General features: G+C 37.7%; 25 non-coding genes across 25 annotated transcripts; all 25 read right to left on the bottom strand.

The window, feature by feature from the left end:
* Positions 1-405: 405 nt before the first annotated feature.
* TRNAA-UGC (transfer RNA alanine (anticodon UGC)) lies at positions 406-477 on the bottom strand. The gene has a single exon. It is a non-coding gene; the product is annotated as a tRNA-Ala (tRNA).
* Positions 478-832: 355 nt separating this feature from the next.
* TRNAA-UGC (transfer RNA alanine (anticodon UGC)) lies at positions 833-905 on the bottom strand. Its single transcript has one exon. It is a non-coding gene; the product is annotated as a tRNA-Ala (tRNA).
* An 875-nt stretch (positions 906-1,780) lies between these two features.
* On the bottom strand, positions 1,781-1,852 carry TRNAA-UGC (transfer RNA alanine (anticodon UGC)). The gene has a single exon. It is a non-coding gene; the product is annotated as a tRNA-Ala (tRNA).
* Positions 1,853-2,727: 875 nt separating this feature from the next.
* Positions 2,728-2,799, bottom strand: TRNAA-UGC (transfer RNA alanine (anticodon UGC)). The gene has a single exon. It is a non-coding gene; the product is annotated as a tRNA-Ala (tRNA).
* A 355-nt stretch (positions 2,800-3,154) lies between these two features.
* Positions 3,155-3,226, bottom strand: TRNAA-UGC (transfer RNA alanine (anticodon UGC)). Its single transcript has one exon. It is a non-coding gene; the product is annotated as a tRNA-Ala (tRNA).
* Positions 3,227-4,101: 875 nt separating this feature from the next.
* Positions 4,102-4,173, bottom strand: TRNAA-UGC (transfer RNA alanine (anticodon UGC)). Its single transcript has one exon. It is a non-coding gene; the product is annotated as a tRNA-Ala (tRNA).
* Positions 4,174-4,528: 355 nt separating this feature from the next.
* TRNAA-UGC (transfer RNA alanine (anticodon UGC)) lies at positions 4,529-4,600 on the bottom strand. Its single transcript has one exon. It is a non-coding gene; the product is annotated as a tRNA-Ala (tRNA).
* An 875-nt stretch (positions 4,601-5,475) lies between these two features.
* TRNAA-UGC (transfer RNA alanine (anticodon UGC)) lies at positions 5,476-5,547 on the bottom strand. Its single transcript has one exon. It is a non-coding gene; the product is annotated as a tRNA-Ala (tRNA).
* Positions 5,548-6,422: 875 nt separating this feature from the next.
* TRNAA-UGC (transfer RNA alanine (anticodon UGC)) lies at positions 6,423-6,494 on the bottom strand. Its single transcript has one exon. It is a non-coding gene; the product is annotated as a tRNA-Ala (tRNA).
* A 355-nt stretch (positions 6,495-6,849) lies between these two features.
* On the bottom strand, positions 6,850-6,921 carry TRNAA-UGC (transfer RNA alanine (anticodon UGC)). Its single transcript has one exon. It is a non-coding gene; the product is annotated as a tRNA-Ala (tRNA).
* Positions 6,922-7,796: 875 nt separating this feature from the next.
* Positions 7,797-7,868, bottom strand: TRNAA-UGC (transfer RNA alanine (anticodon UGC)). The gene has a single exon. It is a non-coding gene; the product is annotated as a tRNA-Ala (tRNA).
* Positions 7,869-8,223: 355 nt separating this feature from the next.
* Positions 8,224-8,295, bottom strand: TRNAA-UGC (transfer RNA alanine (anticodon UGC)). The gene has a single exon. It is a non-coding gene; the product is annotated as a tRNA-Ala (tRNA).
* An 875-nt stretch (positions 8,296-9,170) lies between these two features.
* TRNAA-UGC (transfer RNA alanine (anticodon UGC)) lies at positions 9,171-9,242 on the bottom strand. The gene has a single exon. It is a non-coding gene; the product is annotated as a tRNA-Ala (tRNA).
* Positions 9,243-9,597: 355 nt separating this feature from the next.
* On the bottom strand, positions 9,598-9,669 carry TRNAA-UGC (transfer RNA alanine (anticodon UGC)). Its single transcript has one exon. It is a non-coding gene; the product is annotated as a tRNA-Ala (tRNA).
* An 875-nt stretch (positions 9,670-10,544) lies between these two features.
* Positions 10,545-10,616, bottom strand: TRNAA-UGC (transfer RNA alanine (anticodon UGC)). Its single transcript has one exon. It is a non-coding gene; the product is annotated as a tRNA-Ala (tRNA).
* An 875-nt stretch (positions 10,617-11,491) lies between these two features.
* On the bottom strand, positions 11,492-11,563 carry TRNAA-UGC (transfer RNA alanine (anticodon UGC)). Its single transcript has one exon. It is a non-coding gene; the product is annotated as a tRNA-Ala (tRNA).
* Positions 11,564-11,919: 356 nt separating this feature from the next.
* On the bottom strand, positions 11,920-11,991 carry TRNAA-UGC (transfer RNA alanine (anticodon UGC)). Its single transcript has one exon. It is a non-coding gene; the product is annotated as a tRNA-Ala (tRNA).
* Positions 11,992-12,866: 875 nt separating this feature from the next.
* On the bottom strand, positions 12,867-12,938 carry TRNAA-UGC (transfer RNA alanine (anticodon UGC)). Its single transcript has one exon. It is a non-coding gene; the product is annotated as a tRNA-Ala (tRNA).
* Positions 12,939-13,293: 355 nt separating this feature from the next.
* TRNAA-UGC (transfer RNA alanine (anticodon UGC)) lies at positions 13,294-13,365 on the bottom strand. Its single transcript has one exon. It is a non-coding gene; the product is annotated as a tRNA-Ala (tRNA).
* An 875-nt stretch (positions 13,366-14,240) lies between these two features.
* On the bottom strand, positions 14,241-14,312 carry TRNAA-UGC (transfer RNA alanine (anticodon UGC)). Its single transcript has one exon. It is a non-coding gene; the product is annotated as a tRNA-Ala (tRNA).
* A 354-nt stretch (positions 14,313-14,666) lies between these two features.
* On the bottom strand, positions 14,667-14,738 carry TRNAA-CGC (transfer RNA alanine (anticodon CGC)). The gene has a single exon. It is a non-coding gene; the product is annotated as a tRNA-Ala (tRNA).
* An 875-nt stretch (positions 14,739-15,613) lies between these two features.
* Positions 15,614-15,685, bottom strand: TRNAA-UGC (transfer RNA alanine (anticodon UGC)). Its single transcript has one exon. It is a non-coding gene; the product is annotated as a tRNA-Ala (tRNA).
* A 355-nt stretch (positions 15,686-16,040) lies between these two features.
* On the bottom strand, positions 16,041-16,112 carry TRNAA-UGC (transfer RNA alanine (anticodon UGC)). Its single transcript has one exon. It is a non-coding gene; the product is annotated as a tRNA-Ala (tRNA).
* An 875-nt stretch (positions 16,113-16,987) lies between these two features.
* Positions 16,988-17,059, bottom strand: TRNAA-UGC (transfer RNA alanine (anticodon UGC)). The gene has a single exon. It is a non-coding gene; the product is annotated as a tRNA-Ala (tRNA).
* A 355-nt stretch (positions 17,060-17,414) lies between these two features.
* TRNAA-UGC (transfer RNA alanine (anticodon UGC)) lies at positions 17,415-17,486 on the bottom strand. Its single transcript has one exon. It is a non-coding gene; the product is annotated as a tRNA-Ala (tRNA).
* Between the last annotated feature and the right edge of the window lie 426 nt (positions 17,487-17,912).

The following is a 17,912-nucleotide window of genomic DNA, read 5'->3' as shown; positions in this document are numbered from 1 at the left end:
AATCCATCCTCCATAGGTTCACAATGTGTTTAAAGATGTATGTCCTTCTTAATCAATTAGTTTTGCTGTATCGTGTGATTTGTTCTTTTATGAAACTACTGCTTTTATAGTACATTTCCCAGTGAAATTAAAACTCTGTTTCATAATTACCATATACTTGACATCAGTGTTTGGAGAATGTCAGTAGGTATGATATGGTAACTGCTGGTTAAATAAGGAAACACAGTATCCACAGAATATAATCTACCACTGAGCTACATCACATTTAATAGAATGATCAATTATTTTTTATAATTGGTGGTAATTCTTGCCCATTACTGTAGAGTGCATTCATGCATTTGTTGGTCTTGGGCTCTTCTGAAGAGGTTACATACAGATAAGTAAGAATCTATATTTTGCAAAACATGGAGATGCCGGGGATTGAACCCGGGGCCTCATACATGCAAAGCATGTGCTCTACCACTGAGCTACATCCCCTCTGACTTGGTGTGTGTTGATACCGAGCGATTGCTGTTCTGCATAGTACTCAAGTTCTACTACTTCCACTGTTCTAAGGTTAAACTCAGAGCATGGAGCAAAGATAACAATTATACCTTGCTGTATAGATTTCAAGGATACTGTAGGTATCATATGATAACTTTTATTTCAATGAGGAAACACAGATTCTGGGGAATATAATCTACCACTGAGCAACATCACATTTTATAGACTGGTCAATAATTTTTCATAGTTTGATTGAAACTTTTCCAATTTCTCTAGAGTTTTTTTTAATGCATTTGTTGATCTGGAGAGGTTACATAGAGTTAAGAAAGAATCTACATTTTGCAAAACATGGAGATGCCGGGTATTGAACCCCGGGGCCTCATACATGCACAGCATGCGCTCTACCACTGAGCTACATCCCCTGTGAAAAAGTGTGGCACTCATTTGATTGCAGCTATGCATTGTACTTAAGTTCTACTATTTTCTAGTGTTCTAAGGGTCATCTCCGAGTATAAAGCAATAAAAACCATTACACTTTGCCAGAGTTCAAGGACACCATAATTTCCACATCTGATGAAGATGCAAGTAGATGATCATTCCACACTTTAAATTGCTGTTAGACTTCTTCACCGGAGTCTGGGTTATCATCAGAATCCCCTACCTTATGTAATGAATGGCATGGATATTGATCAAGTATTGCCAAGTAGAGGACAGTCTTACATTCTGTTTTATCAGCAGTGTCAGAACTTGGAAGAAGGGCACATAGTATGCAGGCTATGACTGCCTCCTTGGCATTGCTGACTAAGGCTTCACCAGGTATTTTGTACAGAGTTGATATGTGTTTATCTTTTCATGCATTGATTGATCACTAATTACTTGACATTCAAGCCCAAATCCATCCTCCATAGGTTCACAATGTGTTTAAAGATGTCTGTCCTTCTTAATCAATTAGTTTTGCTGTATCGTGTGATTTGTTCTTTTATGAAACTACTGCTTTTATAGTACATTTCCCAGTGAAATTAAAACTCTGTTTCATAATTACCATATACTTGACATCAGTGTTTGGAGAATGTCAGTAGGTATGATATGGTAACTGCTGGTTAAATAAGGAAACACAGTATCCACAGAATATAATCTACCACTGAGCTACATCACATTTAATAGAATGATCAATTATTTTTTATAATTGGTGTTAATTCTTGCCCATTACTGTAGAGTGCATTCATGCATTTGTTGGTCTTGGGCTCTTCTGAAGAGGTTACATACAGATAAGTAAGAATCTATATTTTGCAAAACATGGAGATGCCGGGGATTGAACCCGGGGCCTCATACATGCAAAGCATGCGCTCTACCACTGACCTACATCCCCTTTGAAAAAGTGTGGCACTCATTTGATTGCAGCTATGCATTGTACTTAAGTTCTACTATTTTCTAGTGTTCTAAGGGTCATCTCCGAGTATAAAGCAATAAAAACCATTACACTTTGCCAGAGTTCAAGGACACCATAATTTCCATAGCTGATGAAGATGCAAGTAGATGATCATTCCACACTTTAAATTGCTGTTAGACTTCTTCACCGGAGTCTGGGTTTTCATCAGAATCCCCTACCTTATGTAATGAATGGCATGGATATTGATCAAGTATTGCCAAGTAGAGGACAGTCTTACATTCTGTTTTATCAGCAGTGTCAGAACTTGGAAGAAGGGCACATAGGATGCAGGCTATGACTGCCTCCTGGGCATTGCTGACTAAGGCTTCACCAGGTATTTTGTACAGAGTTGATATGTGTTTATCTTTTCATGCATTGATTGATCACTAATTACTTGACATTCAAGCCCAAATCCATCCTCCATAGGTTCACAATGTGTTTAAAGATGTATGTCCTTCTTAATCAATTAGTTTTGCTGTATCGTGTGATTTGTTCTTTTATGAAACTACTGCTTTTATAGTACATTTCCCAGTGAAATTAAAACTCTGTTTCATAATTACCATATACTTGACATCAGTGTTTGGAGAATGTCAGTAGGTATGATATGGTAACTGCTGGTTAAATAAGGAAACACAGTATCCACAGAATATAATCTACCACTGAGCTACATCACATTTAATAGAATGATCAATTATTTTTTATAATTGGTGGTAATTCTTGCTCATTACTGTAGAGTGCATTCATGCATTTGTTGGTCTTGGGCTCTTCTGAAGAGGTTACATACAGATAAGTAAGAATCTATATTTTGCAAAACATGGAGATGCCGGGGATTGAACCCAGGGCCTCATACATGCAAAGCATGTGCTCTACCACTGAGCTACATCCCCTCTGACTTGGTGTGTTTTGATACCGAGCGATTGCTGTTCTGCATAGTACTCAAGTTCTACTACTTCCACTGTTCTAAGGTTAAACTCAGAGCACGGAGCAAAGATAACAATTATACCTTGCTGTATAGATTTCAAGGATACTGTAGGTATCATATGATAACTTTTATTTCAATGAGGAAACACAGATTCTGGGGAATATAATCTACCACTGAGCAACATCACATTTTATAGACTGGTCAATAATTTTTCATAGTTTGATTGAAACTTTTCCAATTTCTCTAGAGTTTTTTTTAATGCATTTGTTGATCTGGAGAGGTTACATAGAGTTAAGAAAGAATCTACATTTTGCAAAACATGGAAATGCCGGGGATTGAATCCTGGGCCTCATACATGCAAAGCATGCGCTCTACCACTGAGCTACATCCCCTGTGAAAAAGTATGGCACTCATTCGATTGCAGCTTTGCATTGTACTTAAGTTCTACTATTTTCTAGTGTTCTAAGGGTCATCTCCGAGTATATAGCAATAAAAACCATTAGACTTTGCCAGAGTTCAAGGACACCATAATTTCCACAGCTGATGAGGATGCAAGTAGATGATCATTCCACACTTTAAATTGCTGTTAGACTTCTTCACCGGGGTCTGGGTTATCATCAGAATCCCCTACCTTATGTAATGAATGGCATGGATATTGATCAAGTATTGCCAAGTAGAGGACAGTCTTACATTCTGTTTTATCAGCAGTGTCAGAACTTGGAAGAAGGGCACATAGGATGCAGGCTATGACTACCTCCTGGGCATTGCTGACTAAGGCTTCACCAGGTATTTTGTACAGAGTTGATATGTGTTTATCTTTTCATGCATTGATTGATCACTAATTACTTGACACTCAAGCCCAAATCCATCCTCCATAGGTTCACAATGTGTTTAAAGATGTCTGTCCTTCTTAATCAATTAGTTTTGCTGTATCGTGTGATTTGTTCTTTTATGAAACTACTGCTTTTATAGTACATTTCCCAGTGAAATTAAAACTCTGTTTCATAATTACCATATACTTGACATCAGTGTTTGGAGAATGTCAGTAGGTATGATATGGTAACTGCTGGTTAAATAAGGAAACACAGTATCCACAGAATATAATCTACCACTGAGCTACATCACATTTAATAGAATGATCAATTATTTTTTATAATTGGTGTTAATTCTTGCCCATTACTGTAGAGTGCATTAATGCATTTGTTGGTCTTGGGCTCTTCTGAAGAGGTTACATACACATAAGTAAGAATCTATATTTTTCAAAACATGGAGATGCCGGGGATTGAACCCGTGGCCTCATACATGCAAAGCATGCGCTCTACCACTGAGCTACATCCCCTCTGAGTTGGTGTGTTTTGATACCGAGCGATTGCTGTTCTGCATAGTACTCAAGTTCTACTACTTCCACTGTTCTAAGGTTAAACTCAGAGCACAGAGCAAAGATAACAATTATACCTTGCTGTATAGATTTCAAGGATACTGTAGGTATCATATGATAACTTTTATTTCAATGAGGAAACACAGATTCTGGGGAATATAATTTTCCACTGAGCAACATCACATTTTATAGACTGGTCAATAATTTTTCATTGCTTGATTGAAACTTTTCCAATTTCTCTAGAGTTTTTTTTAATGCATTTGTTGATCTGGAGAGGTTACATAGAGTTAAGAAAGAATCTACATTTTGCAAAACATGGAGATGCCGGGGATTGAACCCGGGGCCTCATACATGCACAGCATGCGCTCTACCACTGAGCTACATCCCCTGTGAAAAAGTGTGGCACTCATTTGATTGCAGCTATGCATTGTACTTAAGTTCTACTATTTTCTAGTGTTCTAAGGGTCATCTCCGAGTATAAAGCAATAAAAACCATTACACTTTGCCAGAGTTCAAGGACACCATAATTTCCACATCTGATGAAGATGCAAGTAGATGATCATTCCACACTTTAAATTGCTGTTAGACTTCTTCACCGGAGTCTGGGTTATCATCAGAATCCCCTACCTTATGTAATGAATGGCATGGATATTGATCAAGTATTGCCAAGTAGAGGACAGTCTTACATTCTGTTTTATCAGCAGTGTCAGAACTTGGAAGAAGGGCACATAGTATGCAGGCTATGACTGCCTCCTTGGCATTGCTGACTAAGGCTTCACCAGGTATTTTGTACAGAGTTGATATGTGTTTATCTTTTCATGCATTGATTGATCACTAATTACTTGACATTCAAGCCCAAATCCATCCTCCATAGGTTCACAATGTGTTTAAAGATGTCTGTCCTTCTTAATCAATTAGTTTTGCTGTATCGTGTGATTTGTTCTTTTATGAAACTACTGCTTTTATAGTACATTTCCCAGTGAAATTAAAACTCTGTTTCATAATTACCATATACTTGACATCAGTGTTTGGAGAATGTCAGTAGGTATGATATGGTAACTGCTGGTTAAATAAGGAAACACAGTATCCACAGAATATAATCTACCACTGAGCTACATCACATTTAATAGAATGATCAATTATTTTTTATAATTGGTGTTAATTCTTGCCCATTACTGTAGAGTGCATTCATGCATTTGTTGGTCTTGGGCTCTTCTGAAGAGGTTACATACAGATAAGTAAGAATCTATATTTTGCAAAACATGGAGATGCCGGGGATTGAACCCGGGGCCTCATACATGCAAAGCATGCGCTCTACCACTGAGCTACATCCCCTTTGAAAAAGTGTGGCACTCATTTGATTGCAGCTATGCATTGTACTTAAGTTCTACTATTTTCTAGTGTTCTAAGGGTCATCTCCGAGTATAAAGCAATAAAAACCATTACACTTTGCCAGAGTTCAAGGACACCATAATTTCCATAGCTGATGAAGATGCAAGTAGATGATCATTCCACACTTTAAATTGCTGTTAGACTTCTTCACCGGAGTCTGGGTTTTCATCAGAATCCCCTACCTTATGTAATGAATGGCATGGATATTGATCAAGTATTGCCAAGTAGAGGACAGTCTTACATTCTGTTTTATCAGCAGTGTCAGAACTTGGAAGAAGGGCACATAGGATGCAGGCTATGACTGCCTCCTGGGCATTGCTGACTAAGGCTTCACCAGGTATTTTGTACAGAGTTGATATGTGTTTATCTTTTCATGCATTGATTGATCACTAATTACTTGACATTCAAGCCCAAATCCATCCTCCATAGGTTCACAATGTGTTTAAAGATGTCTGTCCTTCTTAATCAATTAGTTTTGCTGTATCGTGTGATTTGTTCTTTTATGAAACTACTGCTTTTATAGTACATTTCCCTGTGAAATTAAAACTCTGTTTCATAATTACCATATACTTGACATCAGTGTTTGGAGAATGTCAGTAGGTATGATATGGTAACTGCTGGTTAAATAAGGAAACACAGTATCCACAGAATATAATCTACCACTGAGCTACATCACATTTAATAGAATGATCAATTATTTTTTATAATTGGTGGTAATTCTTGCCCATTACTGTAGAGTGCATTCATGCATTTGTTGGTCTTGGGCTCTTCTGAAGAGGTTACATACAGATAAGTAAGAATCTATATTTTGCAAAACATGGAGATGCCGGGGATTGAACCCAGGGCCTCATACATGCAAAGCATGTGCTCTACCACTGAGCTACATCCCCTCTGACTTGGTGTGTTTTGATACCGAGCGATTGCTGTTCTGCATAGTACTCAAGTTCTACTACTTCCACTGTTCTAAGGTTAAACTCAGAGCACGGAGCAAAGATAACAATTATACCTTGCTGTATAGATTTCAAGGATACTGTAGGTATCATATGATAACTTTTATTTCAATGAGGAAACACAGATTCTGGGGAATATAATCTACCACTGAGCAACATCACATTTTATAGACTGGTCAATAATTTTTCATAGTTTGATTGAAACTTTTCCAATTTCTCTAGAGTTTTTTTTAATGCATTTGTTGATCTGGAGAGGTTACATAGAGTTAAGAAAGAATCTACATTTTGCAAAACATGGAAATGCCGGGGATTGAATCCTGGGCCTCATACATGCAAAGCATGCGCTCTACCACTGAGCTACATCCCCTGTGAAAAAGTATGGCACTCATTCGATTGCAGCTTTGCATTGTACTTAAGTTCTACTATTTTCTAGTGTTCTAAGGGTCATCTCCGAGTATATAGCAATAAAAACCATTAGACTTTGCCAGAGTTCAAGGACACCATAATTTCCACAGCTGATGAGGATGCAAGTAGATGATCATTCCACACTTTAAATTGCTGTTAGACTTCTTCACCGGAGTCTGGGTTATCATCAGAATCCCCTACCTTATGTAATGAATGGCATGGATATTGATCAAGTATTGCCAAGTAGAGGACAGTCTTACATTCTGTTTTATCAGCAGTGTCAGAACTTGGAAGAAGGGCACATAGGATGCAGGCTATGACTGCCTCCTGGGCATTGCTGACTAAGGCTTCACCAGGTATTTTGTACAGAGTTGATATGTGTTTATCTTTTCATGCATTGATTGATCACTAATTACTTGACATTCAAGCCCAAATCCATCCTCCATAGGTTCACAATGTGTTTAAAGATGTATGTCCTTCTTAATCAATTAGTTTTGCTGTATCGTGTGATTTGTTCTTTTATGAAACTACTGCTTTTATAGTACATTTCCCTGTGAAATTAAAACTCTGTTTCATAATTACCATATACTTGACATCAGTGTTTGGAGAATGTCAGTAGGTATGATATGGTAACTGCTGGTTAAATAAGGAAACACAGTATCCACAGAATATAATCTACCACTGAGCTACATCACATTTAATAGAATGATCAATTATTTTTTATAATTGGTGGTAATTCTTGCCCATTACTGTAGAGTGCATTCATGCATTTGTTGGTCTTGGGCTCTTCTGAAGAGGTTACATACAGATAAGTAAGAATCTATATTTTGCAAAACATGGAGATGCCGGGGATTGAACCCAGGGCCTCATACATGCAAAGCATGTGCTCTACCACTGAGCTACATCCCCTCTGACTTGGTGTGTTTTGATACCGAGCGATTGCTGTTCTGCATAGTACTCAAGTTCTACTACTTCCACTGTTCTAAGGTTAAACTCAGAGCACGGAGCAAAGATAACAATTATACCTTGCTGTATAGATTTCAAGGATACTGTAGGTATCATATGATAACTTTTATTTCAATGAGGAAACACAGATTCTGGGGAATATAATCTACCACTGAGCAACATCACATTTTATAGACTGGTCAATAATTTTTCATAGTTTGATTGAAACTTTTCCAATTTCTCTAGAGTTTTTTTTAATGCATTTGTTGATCTGGAGAGGTTACATAGAGTTAAGAAAGAATCTACATTTTGCAAAACATGGAAATGCCGGGGATTGAATCCTGGGCCTCATACATGCAAAGCATGCGCTCTACCACTGAGCTACATCCCCTGTGAAAAAGTATGGCACTCATTCGATTGCAGCTTTGCATTGTACTTAAGTTCTACTATTTTCTAGTGTTCTAAGGGTCATCTCCGAGTATATAGCAATAAAAACCATTAGACTTTGCCAGAGTTCAAGGACACCATAATTTCCACAGCTGATGAGGATGCAAGTAGATGATCATTCCACACTTTAAATTGCTGTTAGACTTCTTCACCGGAGTCTGGGTTATCATCAGAATCCCCTACCTTATGTAATGAATGGCATGGATATTGATCAAGTATTGCCAAGTAGAGGACAGTCTTACATTCTGTTTTATCAGCAGTGTCAGAACTTGGAAGAAGGGCACATAGGATGCAGGCTATGACTGCCTCCTGGGCATTGCTGACTAAGGCTTCACCAGGTATTTTGTACAGAGTTGATATGTGTTTATCTTTTCATGCATTGATTGATCACTAATTACTTGACACTCAAGCCCAAATCCATCCTCCATAGGTTCACAATGTGTTTAAAGATGTCTGTCCTTCTTAATCAATTAGTTTTGCTGTATCGTGTGATTTGTTCTTTTATGAAACTACTGCTTTTATAGTACATTTCCCAGTGAAATTAAAACTCTGTTTCATAATTACCATATACTTGACATCAGTGTTTGGAGAATGTCAGTAGGTATGATATGGTAACTGCTGGTTAAATAAGGAAACACAGTATCCACAGAATATAATCTACCACTGAGCTACATCACATTTAATAGAATGATCAATTATTTTTTATAATTGGTGTTAATTCTTGCCCATTACTGTAGAGTGCATTAATGCATTTGTTGGTCTTGGGCTCTTCTGAAGAGGTTACATACACATAAGTAAGAATCTATATTTTTCAAAACATGGAGATGCCGGGGATTGAACCCGGGGCCTCATACATGCAAAGCATGCGCTCTACCACTGAGCTACATCCCTTCTGAGTTGGTGTGTTTTGATACCGAGCGATTGCTGTTCTGCATAGTACTCAAGTTCTACTACTTCCACTGTTCTAAGGTTAAACTCAGAGCACAGAGCAAAGATAACAATTATACCTTGCTGTATAGATTTCAAGGATACTGTAGGTATCATATGATAACTTTTATTTCAATGAGGAAACACAGATTCTGGGGAATATAATTTTCCACTGAGCAACATCACATTTTATAGACTGGTCAATAATTTTTCATTGCTTGATTGAAACTTTTCCAATTTCTCTAGAGTTTTTTTTAATGCATTTGTTGATCTGGAGAGGTTACATAGAGTTAAGAAAGAATCTACATTTTGCAAAACATGGAGATGCCGGGGATTGAACCCGGGGCCTCATACATGCACAGCATGCGCTCTACCACTGAGCTACATCCCCTGTGAAAAAGTGTGGCACTCATTTGATTGCAGCTATGCATTGTACTTAAGTTCTACTATTTTCTAGTGTTCTAAGGGTCATCTCCGAGTATAAAGCAATAAAAACCATTACACTTTGCCAGAGTTCAAGGACACCATAATTTCCACATCTGATGAAGATGCAAGTAGATGATCATTCCACACTTTAAATTGCTGTTAGACTTCTTCACCGGAGTCTGGGTTATCATCAGAATCCCCTACCTTATGTAATGAATGGCATGGATATTGATCAAGTATTGCCAAGTAGAGGACAGTCTTACATTCTGTTTTATCAGCAGTGTCAGAACTTGGAAGAAGGGCACATAGTATGCAGGCTATGACTGCCTCCTTGGCATTGCTGACTAAGGCTTCACCAGGTATTTTGTACAGAGTTGATATGTGTTTATCTTTTCATGCATTGATTGATCACTAATTACTTGACATTCAAGCCCAAATCCATCCTCCATAGGTTCACAATGTGTTTAAAGATGTATGTCCTTCTTAATCAATTAGTTTTGCTGTATCGTGTGATTTGTTCTTTTATGAAACTACTGCTTTTATAGTACATTTCCCAGTGAAATTAAAACTCTGTTTCATAATTACCATATACTTGACATCAGTGTTTGGAGAATGTCAGTAGGTATGATATGGTAACTGCTGGTTAAATAAGGAAACACAGTATCCACAGAATATAATCTACCACTGAGCTACATCACATTTAATAGAATGATCAATTATTTTTTATAATTGGTGTTAATTCTTGCCCATTACTGTAGAGTGCATTCATGCATTTGTTGGTCTTGGGCTCTTCTGAAGAGGTTACATACAGATAAGTAAGAATCTATATTTTGCAAAACATGGAGATGCCGGGGATTGAACCCGGGGCCTCATACATGCAAAGCATGCGCTCTACCACTGAGCTACATCCCCTTTGAAAAAGTGTGGCACTCATTTGATTGCAGCTATGCATTGTACTTAAGTTCTACTATTTTCTAGTGTTCTAAGGGTCATCTCCGAGTATAAAGCAATAAAAACCATTACACTTTGCCAGAGTTCAAGGACACCATAATTTCCATAGCTGATGAAGATGCAAGTAGATGATCATTCCACACTTTAAATTGCTGTTAGACTTCTTCACCGGAGTCTGGGTTTTCATCAGAATCCCCTACCTTATGTAATGAATGGCATGGATATTGATCAAGTATTGCCAAGTAGAGGACAGTCTTACATTCTGTTTTATCAGCAGTGTCAGAACTTGGAAGAAGGGCACATAGGATGCAGGCTATGACTGCCTCCTGGGCATTGCTGACTAAGGCTTCACCAGGTATTTTGTACAGAGTTGATATGTGTTTATCTTTTCATGCATTGATTGATCACTAATTACTTGACATTCAAGCCCAAATCCATCCTCCATAGGTTCACAATGTGTTTAAAGATGTATGTCCTTCTTAATCAATTAGTTTTGCTGTATCGTGTGATTTGTTCTTTTATGAAACTACTGCTTTTATAGTACATTTCCCAGTGAAATTAAAACTCTGTTTCATAATTACCATATACTTGACATCAGTGTTTGGAGAATGTCAGTAGGTATGATATGGTAACTGCTGGTTAAATAAGGAAACACAGTATCCACAGAATATAATCTACCACTGAGCTACATCACATTTAATAGAATGATCAATTATTTTTTATAATTGGTGGTAATTCTTGCCCATTACTGTAGAGTGCATTCATGCATTTGTTGGTCTTGGGCTCTTCTGAAGAGGTTACATACAGATAAGTAAGAATCTATATTTTGCAAAACATGGAGATGCCGGGGATTGAACCCAGGGCCTCATACATGCAAAGCATGTGCTCTACCACTGAGCTACATCCCCTCTGACTTGGTGTGTTTTGATACCGAGCGATTGCTGTTCTGCATAGTACTCAAGTTCTACTACTTCCACTGTTCTAAGGTTAAACTCAGAGCACGGAGCAAAGATAACAATTATACCTTGCTGTATAGATTTCAAGGATACTGTAGGTATCATATGATAACTTTTATTTCAATGAGGAAACACAGATTCTGGGGAATATAATCTACCACTGAGCAACATCACATTTTATAGACTGGTCAATAATTTTTCATAGTTTGATTGAAACTTTTCCAATTTCTCTAGAGTTTTTTTTTAATGCATTTGTTGATCTGGAGAGGTTACATAGAGTTAAGAAAGAATCTACATTTTGCAAAACATGGAAATGCCGGGGATTGAATCCTGGGCCTCATACATGCAAAGCATGCGCTCTACCACTGAGCTACATCCCCTGTGAAAAAGTGTGGCACTCATTTGATTGCAGCTATGCATTGTACTTAAGTTCTACTATTTTCTAGTGTTCTAAGGGTCATCTCCGAGTATAAAGCAATAAAAACCATTACACTTTGCCAGAGTTCAAGGACACCATAATTTCCACATCTGATGAAGATGCAAGTAGATGATCATTCCACACTTTAAATTGCTGTTAGACTTCTTCACCGGAGTCTGGGTTATCATCAGAATCCCCTACCTTATGTAATGAATGGCATGGATATTGATCAAGTATTGCCAAGTAGAGGACAGTCTTACATTCTGTTTTATCAGCAGTGTCAGAACTTGGAAGAAGGGCACATAGTATGCAGGCTATGACTGCCTCCTTGGCATTGCTGACTAAGGCTTCACCAGGTATTTTGTACAGAGTTGATATGTGTTTATCTTTTCATGCATTGATTGATCACTAATTACTTGACATTCAAGCCCAAATCCATCCTCCATAGGTTCACAATGTGTTTAAAGATGTCTGTCCTTCTTAATCAATTAGTTTTGCTGTATCGTGTGATTTGTTCTTTTATGAAACTACTGCTTTTATAGTACATTTCCCAGTGAAATTAAAACTCTGTTTCATAATTACCATATACTTGACATCAGTGTTTGGAGAATGTCAGTAGGTATGATATGATAACTGCTGGTTAAATAAGGAAACACAGTATCCACAGAATATAATCTACCACTGAGCTACATCACATTTAATAGAATGATCAATTATTTTTTATAATTGGTGTTAATTCTTGCCCATTACTGTAGAGTGCATTCATGCATTTGTTGGTCTTGGGCTCTTCTGAAGAGGTTACATACAGATAAGTAAGAATCTATATTTTGCAAAACATGGAGATGCCGGGGATTGAACCCGGGGCCTCATACATGCAAAGCATGCGCTCTACCACTGAGCTACATCCCCTCTGAGTTGGCGTGTTTTGAAACCGAGCGATTGCTGTTCTGCATAGTACTCAAGTTCTACTACTTCCACTGTTCTAAGGTTAAACTCAGAGCACGGAGCAAAGATAACAATTATACCTTGCTGTATAGATTTCAAGGATACTGTAGGTATCATATGATAACTTTTATTTCAATGAGGAAACACAGATTCTGGGGAATATAATCTACCACTGAGCAACATCACATTTTATAGACTGGTCAATAATTTTTCATAGTTTGATTGAAATTTTCCAATTTCTCTAGAGTTTTTTTTTAATGCATTTGTTGATATGGAGAGGTTACATAGAGTTAAGAAAGAATCTACATTTTGCAAAACATGGAGATGCCGGGGATTGAACCCGGGGCCTCATACATGCAAAGCATGCGCTCTACCACTGAGCTACATCCCCTGTGAAAAAGTATGGCACTCATTCGATTGCAGCTTTGCATTGTACTTAAGTTCTACTATTTTCTAGTGTTCTAAGGGTCATCTCCGAGTATATAGCAATAAAAACCATTAGACTTTGCCAGAGTTCAAGGACACCATAATTTCCACAGCTGATGAGGATGCAAGTAGATGATCATTCCACACTTTAAATTGCTGTTAGACTTCTTCACCGGAGTCTGGGTTTTCATCAGAATCCCCTACCTTATGTAATGAATGGCATGGATATTGATCAAGTATTGCCAAGTAGAGGACAGTCTTACATTCTGTTTTATCAGCAGTGTCAGAACTTGAAAGAAGGGCACATAGTATGCAGGCTATGACTGCTTCCTTGGCATTGCTGACTAAGGCTTCACCAGGTATTTTGTACAGAGTTGATATGTGTTTATCTTTTCATGCATTGATTGATCACTAATTACATGACATTCAAGCCCAAATCCATCCTCCATAGGTTCACAAAGTGTTTAAAGATGTCTGTCCTTCTTAATCAATTAGTTTTGCTGTATCGTGTGATTTGTTATTTTATGAAACTACTGCTTTTATAGTACATTTCCCAGTGAAATTAAAACTCTGTTTCATAATTACCATATACTTGACATCAGTGTTTGAAGAATGTCAGTAGGTATGATATGGTAACTGCTGGTTAAATAAGGAAACACAGTATCCACAGAATATAATCGACCACTGAGCTACATCACATTTAATAGAATGATCAATTATTTTTTATAATTGGTGTTAATTCTTGCCCATTACTGTAGAGTGCATTCATGCATTTGTTGGTCTTGGGCTCTTCTGAAGAGGTTACATACAGATAAGTAAGAATCTATATTTTGCAAAACATGGAGATGCTGGGGATTGAACCCAGGGCCTCATACATGCAAAGCATGCGCTCTACCACTGAGCTACATCCCCTCTGAGTTGGCGTGTTTTGAAACCGAGCGATTGCTGTTCTGCATAGTACTCAAGTTCTACTACTTCCACTGTTCTAAGGTTAAACTCAGAGCACGGAGCAAAGATAACAATTATACCTTGCTGTATAGATTTCAAGGATACTGTAGGTATCATATGATAACTTTTATTTCAATGAGGAAACACAGATTCTGGGGAATATAATCTACCACTGAGCAACATCACATTTTATAGACTGGTCAATAATTTTTCATAGTTTGATTGAAACTTTTCCAATTTCTCTAGAGTTTTTTTAATGCATTTGTTGATCTGGAGAGGTTACATAGAGTTAAGAAAAAATCTACATTTTGCAAAACATGGAGATGCTGGGGATTGAACCCAGGGCCTCATACATGCGAAGCATGCGCTCTACCACTGAGCTACATCCCTTGTGAAAAAGTGTGGTACTCATTCGATTGCAGCTTTGCATTGTACTTAAGTTCTACTATTTTCTAGTGTTCTAAGGGTCATCTCCGAGTATAAAGCAATAAAAACCATTAGACTTTGCCAGAGTTCAAGGACACCATAATTTCCACAGCTGATGAGGATGCAAGTAGATGATCATTCCACACTTTAAATTGCTGTTAGACTTCTTCACCGGAGTCTGGGTTTTCATCAGAATCCCCTACCTTATGTAATGAATGGCATGGATATTGATCAAGTATTGCCAAGTAGAGGACAGTCTTACATTCTGTTTTATCAGCAGTGTCAGAACTTGGAAGAAGGGCACATAGGATGCAGGCTATGACTGTCTCCTGGGCATTGCTGACTAAGGCTTCACCAAGTATTTTGTACAGAGTTGATATGTGTTTATCTTTTCATGCATTGATTGATCACTAATTACTTGACATTCAAGCCCAAATCCATCCTCCATAGGTTCACAATGTGTTTAAAGATGTCTGTCCTTCTTAATCAATTAGTTTTGCTGTATCGTGTGATTTGTTCTTTTATGAAACTACTGCTTTTATAGTACATTTCCCAGTGAAATTAAAACTCTGTTTCATAATTACCATATACTTGACAACAGTGTTTGGAGAATGTCAGTAGGTATGATATGGTAACTGCTGGTTAAATAAGGAAACACAGTATCCACAGAATATAATCTACCACTGAGCTACATCACATTTAATAGAATGATCAATTATTTTTTATAATTGGTGTTAATTCTTGCCCATTACTGTAGAGTGCATTCATGCATTTGTTGGTCTAGGGCTCTTCTGAAGAGGTTACATACAGATAAGTAAGAATCTATATTTTGCAAAACATGGAGATGCCGGGGATTGAACCCAGGGCCTCATACATGCAGAGCATGCGCTCTACCACTGAGCTACATCCCCTCTGAGTTGGTGTGTTTTGATACCGAGCGATTGCTGTTCTGCATAGTACTCAAGTTCTACTACTTCCACTGTTCTAAGGTTAAACTCAGAGCACGGAGCAAAGATAACAATTATACCTTGCTGTATAGATTTCAAGGATACTGTAGGTATCATATGATAACTTTTATTTCAATGAGGAAACACAGATTCTGGGGAATATAATCTACCACTGAGCAACATCACATTTTATAGACTGGTCAATAATTTTTCATAGTTTGATTGAAACTTTTCCAATTTCTCTAGAGTTTTTTTTAATGCATTTGTTGATCTGGAGAGGTTAGATAGAGTTAAGAAAGAATCTACATTTTGCAAAACATGGAGATGCCGGGGATTGAACCCGGGGCCTCATACATGCAAAGCATGCGCTCTACCACTGAGCTACATCCCCTGTGAAAAAGTATGGCACTCATTCGATTGCAGCTTTGCATTGTACTTAAGTTCTACTATTTTCTAGTGTTCTAAGGGTCATCTCCGAGTATAAAGCAATAAAAACCATTAGACTTTGCCAGAGTTCAAGGACACCATAATTTCCACAGCTGATGAGGATGCAAGTAGATGATCATTCCACACTTTAAATTGCTGTTAGACTTCTTCACCGGAGTCTGGGTTTTCATCAGAATCCCCTACCTTATGTAATGAATGGCATGGATATTGATCAAGTATTGCCAAGTAGAGGACAGTCTTACATTCTGTTTTATCAGCAGTGTCAGAACTTGGAAGAAGGGCACATAGGATGCAGGCTATGACTGTCTCCTGGGCATTGCTGACTAAGGCTTCACCAAGTATTTTGTACAGAGTTGATATGTGTTTATCTTTTCATGCATTGATTGATCACTAATTACTTGACATTCAAGCCCAAATCCATCCTCCATAGGTTCACAATGTGTTTAAAGATGTCTGTCCTTCTTAATCAATTAGTTTTGCTGTATCGTGTGATTTGTTCTTTTATGAAACTACTGCTTTTATAGTACATTTCCCAGTGAAATTAAAACTCTGTTTCATAATTACCATATACTTGACAACAGTGTTTGGAGAATGTCAGTAGGTATGATATGGTAACTGCTGGTTAAATAAGGAAACACAGTATCCACAGAATATAATCTACCACTGAGCTACATCACATTTAATAGAATGATCAATTATTTTTTATAATTGGTGTTAATTCTTGCCCATTACTGTAGAGTGCATTCATGCATTTGTTGGTCTAGGGCTCTTCTGAAGAGGTTACATACAGATAAGTAAGAATCTATATTTTGCAAAACATGGAGATGCCGGGGATTGAACCCAGGGCCTCATACATGCAAAGCATGCGCTCTACCACTGAGCTACATCCCCTCTGAGTTGGTGTGTTTTGATACCGAGCGATTGCTGTTCTGCATAGTACTCAAGTTCTACTACTTCCACTGTTCTAAGGTTAAACTCAGAGCACGGAGCAAAGATAACAATTATACCTTGCTGTATAGATTTCAAGGATACTGTAGGTATCATATGATAACTTTTATTTCAATGAGGAAACACAGATTCTGGGGAATATAATCTACCACTGAGCAACATCACATTTTATAGACTGGTCAATAATTTTTCATAGTTTGATTGAAACTTTTCCAATTTCTCTAGAGTTTTTTTTAATGCATTTGTTGATCTGGAGAGGTTACATAGAGTTAAGAAAGAATCTACATTTTGCAAAACATGGAGATGCCGGGGATTGAACCCGGGGCCTCATACATGCAAAGCATGCGCTCTACCACTGAGCTACATCCCCTGTAAAAAAGTATGGCACTCATTCGATTGCAGCTTTGCATTGTACTTAAGTTCTACTATTTTCTAGTGTTCTAAGGGTCATCTCCGAGTATATAGCAATAAAAACCATTAGACTTTGCCAGAGTTCAAGGACACCATAATTTCCACAGCTGATGAGGATACAAGTAGATGATCATTCCACACTTTAAATTGCTGTTAGACTTCTTCACCGGAGTCTGGGTTTTCATCAGAATCCCCTACCTTATGTAATGAATGGCATGGATATTGATCAAGTATTGCCAAGTAGAGGACAGTCTTACATTCTGTTTTATCAGCAGTGTCAGAACTTGGAAGAAGGGCACATAGGATGCAGGCTATGACTGCCTCCTGGGCATTGCTGACTAAGGCTTCACCAGGTATTTTGTACAGAGTTGATATGTGTTTATCT

Source organism: Pseudophryne corroboree, chromosome 4 (genome assembly GCF_028390025.1).
Source record: "Pseudophryne corroboree isolate aPseCor3 chromosome 4, aPseCor3.hap2, whole genome shotgun sequence".
NCBI lineage: Eukaryota > Metazoa > Chordata > Amphibia > Anura > Myobatrachidae > Pseudophryne > Pseudophryne corroboree.
The sequence above is the reverse complement of the archived record's forward strand: the minus strand, read 5'-3'. Positions and strand labels throughout refer to the sequence as shown.